At 42.6% G+C, this 4,598-nt stretch overlaps 1 pseudogene; it reads left to right on the top strand.

Moving 5' to 3' along the window:
* Nucleotides 1-2,836: 2,836 nt before the first annotated feature.
* Nucleotides 2,837-4,238, top strand: LOC130035137 (histone-binding protein RBBP4-like; annotated as a pseudogene).
* Nucleotides 4,239-4,598: the final 360 nt, after the last annotated feature.

Below are 4,598 nucleotides of genomic sequence, written 5' to 3'. Positions count from 1 at the left end.
CGAGAGGGGCGGAGGAATCGAACTCGGGTCGGCCATGTTGGCTGCGTGCAAGGCAAACGCCCTACCCGCTGTGCTATCGCTCGCTCGAGCAAATCAAGATAGAATAAAACCTCAAAAAAAAAAAAAACCTCAAATACAAGGAAAATAGCATAACAAATACAACAGATCTCCCATATGAAACTGTGTAAGCAAGACAAGAATGAATTGACATATTCAAAATAGTCAATTAAAAATTAAAAAAAATAACAGAGTCCACTAGTCAGCAAAGTTGTCATTTAAATTTGAGGCAGGGATATAAACGTTTTTAGATAAACAAGAGCTAAACAAGAGCTTTCAACAGTTGCTACAACAAAGCATCCCTGCAAGAATAATAAAAGACCCCCTATAAATGGACAGTTACAAAACGGCTGAGCCCTGCACATAGAAAAATGGTAATTTGGCCTACTATGTTAATAATGCCTCTTAATGGCAATGGACTGAACTATCACAGATTAGAAAACAAAATCTATTTTCTGCTTATGGGAAACATATTTAAATTCACAGGATAAACAAACTGAAAGGATATAAAATAATCACAGGAGCTAAAATTAGTGGACAAAAAAATGGAACACCTGTGTATTCAAAAAATAAATTACAAAAGTCCAGGCGGTGGCTCTCATTCTCTCCCTGACCTGCTTTCAGTGGTCTTGGGCTACTTCCCTTACTCTCAGGTGGCCGATGGTGATTGGTGGAGGAAGGAAGGAAGGAAGGAAGGAAGGAAGGAAGGAAGGAAGGAAGGAAGGAAGGAAGGAGGGCCAGCTGGTTGGTCTCAATTGCAGTGTATTCCAATCACATCTCCCTTCTCCTCTGATTCTCCTTCTGCTTCCCCCACCCCCAACTTCTGCTTCTTACCGCCTTAGTTAAATCCCAACCATGAGGGGTTGGGATAACAATTACACATAGGTGTCCATCACACAATCAGCAAATGTAAGGTCCTTCCCTCAGGGGAAGCTTCTTCTAGGACAGATTCTCATCCAACAAGACGACTGGCCAAAGGGCAAAGAATAGGTGTGTTTTTCCTCTCCTTAGTCCAAGAAACATACATTCAAAATATTAGTCATTTTGTATGGACACAGTAAGAGATACAATAAGCTTATAGGATTGCTCTTCTGGGGCCATCTCACTATAGGTCTCAGGCTACAGTGCTCAGTCCAGATTAATCTTTCCTAACCCTAGCAGGGTCCTAATCTCATTGTTACTTTTTGGATCATGTCAGAATTTTTCCATCACCATACTCTTATAGTTAAGTATTGTGGTTCTGTGGCCTGGCACATTTTAATGCCAGGGTAGCTCACAGTTCGCCCTGGGTTCATTCAGTCCTCCATAGGAAACCTGCTTTTGGGGTGTTAGGAACTGAGGCTTAAGTCGAGGAAGCAGATACCCTGGAGTGATTATTATTCGAAGTCAATTAACTCGTCTTCCTGTGTCTATACAAAAAGGACATTGCACTGGGGATATTGGTAGTGGGGAATGTGCACTGGTGGAGGGATGGGTGTTTGATAATTGAGTGATTGTAATTCAAACATGAAAGCTTGTAACTATATCCCATGGTGATTCAATAAAATAGAGAATGGTCATACTAATGTTAAACATAAAACATTTAGAGTTATATTCCAACAAACACCCACACTTTTATCAGTTCAAATGTATTCAACACAAAGTAGAGATAAGAAAGGACACTACTTATTGATTAAGGAAACAATATACAGAAGTAACTCATATCATCATATAAGCACTAAGTGAAAGGTCAACAAAGTTTATAAAACTTCCACGTGCAGACCTAAAGAAGAAACACATCGAACGGAAATACAGTAATAGTGGGAGACTTCACTTACCCTCTTCACTATAACACAGATCAACATGGCAGAATATCATGGTCATGGTCACGGTCCTCCTGTGGTTCATCAATTTGCTCCAGCGGGCCCAGTAACATCTCCTTCGTGAGACATGTTGTTACTGTGTTTGGCATATTGAATATGTCACGGCATCATGGGTAGCTTGACAGGTTTTGCAGTGTGGACGAAATACTCTTGGTAGCTTGCCAGGCTCTCCAGGCCGGCTGCATGCAAGGAAAACACCCTACCGCTGTGGCCGACATGGCCAACCCGTATTCGATTCCTCCACCCCTCTCGGGGAGCCTGGCAAGCTGCCGAGAGTATCTCGCCCACACGGCTATATTCAATATGCCAAAAACAGTAACAACAAGTCTCACAATTTGTTGTGAGATGTTAGTTGTACCCACTCGAGAAAATCAATGATCAACGGGAGGACAGTGCTACAGTGAAGTGCTAACTTAAATTTTATTATTATTCTTTTAATTTGTATTAGTGAAATATCATGAGGTAGAGTTGTATACTTACAAATTATTGTGCTTGGGTTTCAAGTATACAATGATCAAGTACCCGTCCCTCCACCAGTGCCCATTTTCCACCACCACGGATCCTAGTATCCCTCCCACCCCCATCCCCTCCCAGGCCCCCATCCCCTCCCTGCCTCTGTGGCAGGGCACTCCCTTTTGTTCTATCTCTCCTTTGGGGTGCTGTGGTCTGCAGAAGAGAAATTGGGTGGCATTCATGTTTGGTCTATAGTCTACTTCCAGCATGTAATATTGATGCAATTCTAGAGTTGAAATTGATTAGATAACAAAGCTACAATATAAAAAATCAGTAATGTAAAAAAATGTATTTTTATGTAAATAATTGTTGTTGTATCTCATCATGAAGTTGCTAAATCCTTGCCTAAGAATTTACTACGCTGGGGAAACAATAGAGGTCCTGCACACAGAGCTCGTGCCCGCAGCCTCCCTGCCCATCCCGCAACACTGGACCTGGGGAATCTCCGAGGCTAGCCTGCACGCCATGGCCAACAAGGAAACAGCCTTTGATGACGCAGTCGAAGAACGTGTGATCGATGAAGAGTACAAAATATGGAAGAAAAACACCCCCTTTCTTTATAATTTGGTGATGACCCATGCTCTGGAGTGGCCCAGCCTAACTGCGTAATGGCTTCAAGGTGTGACCAGACCAGAAGGGAAAGATTTCAGCATTTATCGACTTGTCCTGGGGACACACACATCAGATGAACAAAACCACCTTGTGATAGCCAGTGTGCAGCTCCCTAATGATGATGCACGGTTTGATGCTTCACACTACGACAGTGAGAAAGGAGAATTTGGAGGTTTTGGCTCAGTTAGTGGAAAAATTGAAATAGAGATCAAGATCAACCATGAAGGAGAAGTAAACAGGGCACGTTACATGCCTCAGAACCCTTGCATCATTGCAACGAGACTCCAGCCAGCGATGATCTTGCTTTTGACTATTTACAAAGCATCCTTCAAAACCAGACCCTTCTGGTGAGTGCAACCCAGACTTGTGCCTCAAGGGACATCAGAAGGAAGGATATGGTCTTTCTGAGACCCACATCTTAGTGGGCACTTACTTAGTGCTTCCGATGACCAGATCATCTGCCTGTGGGACATCAGTGCTGTTCCAAAGGAAGGAAAAGTTGTAGATGCAAAGACCATCTTCACAGGCCACACCACATTAATAGAGGATGTTTCCTGGCATCTGCTCCATGAGTCTCTGTTTGGTTCAGTTGCCGATGATCAGAAACTTTGGGGTACTCATTCAAACAATACTTCCAAACCAAGCCTCTCAGTTGATGCCCACACAACTGAAGTGAACTGCCTGTCTTTCAACCCTTACAGTAAGTTAATTCTTGCCACTGGATTGGCTGACAAAACTGTTGCATTGTGGGATCTGAGAAATCTGAAACTTAAGTGGCTGTCCTTTGAATCACATAAGGATGAAATATTCCAGATTCGGTGGTCACCTCACAATGAGACTATTTTGGCTTCCAGTGGTATTGATTATAGATTGAATATTTGGAATTTGAGTAAAATTGGAGAAGAACAATCCCCAGAAGATGCAGAGGACAGGCCACCAGAATTACTGTTTATCCATGGTGGTCACACTGCTAAAATATTTGATTTCACCTGGAATCCCAATGAATCTTGGGTGATTTGTTCTTTATCAGAAGACAATAACCATGCAAGTGTGGCAGATGGCAGAGAACATTTATAATGATGAAGACCCTGAAGGCAGCGTCGATCCAGGACAAGGATCCTAAATATAATGTCTGCACTTGTAATTTTAGACTCCCCTTTTTCCCTCTCAACCCAAGATCAATTTAACACTGGTTCTGAGACAAAAAAAAAATTTACTAAGCTGTTTTCTGCTAGTTGAGACTTCTGTATTGTTGTTTTCCTTCCTTGAGTTTAATTGGCTTCTATGTCAATTTCCCATGCAATTTGACATGCCCTTATTGGAATTTCTGCACTGGGAAATTATGTGATGTCCAAATACACAGCCGCCTGCCAGAGACTTCAGGATCTTCGTTGACGTGGTGGCAGATACAGGAGGTGGACATGGCTGCCCAGGGTTTCTAAAAGCATGAGGTGAGTAGGGGGAGATTGCCCAGCTTGACTCTAGTAAGACACCAGAGTTCTCAGCCAGGTCACTGGGGTAACTGAAATTATTTTCAGTTTGGTGTCTCTGCAA

Source organism: Sorex fumeus, unplaced genomic scaffold (assembly GCF_029834395.1).
Source record: "Sorex fumeus unplaced genomic scaffold, SorFum_2.1 ptg000006l, whole genome shotgun sequence".
NCBI lineage: Eukaryota > Metazoa > Chordata > Mammalia > Eulipotyphla > Soricidae > Sorex > Sorex fumeus.
This window is presented reverse-complemented; position numbering and strand designations above follow the sequence as displayed.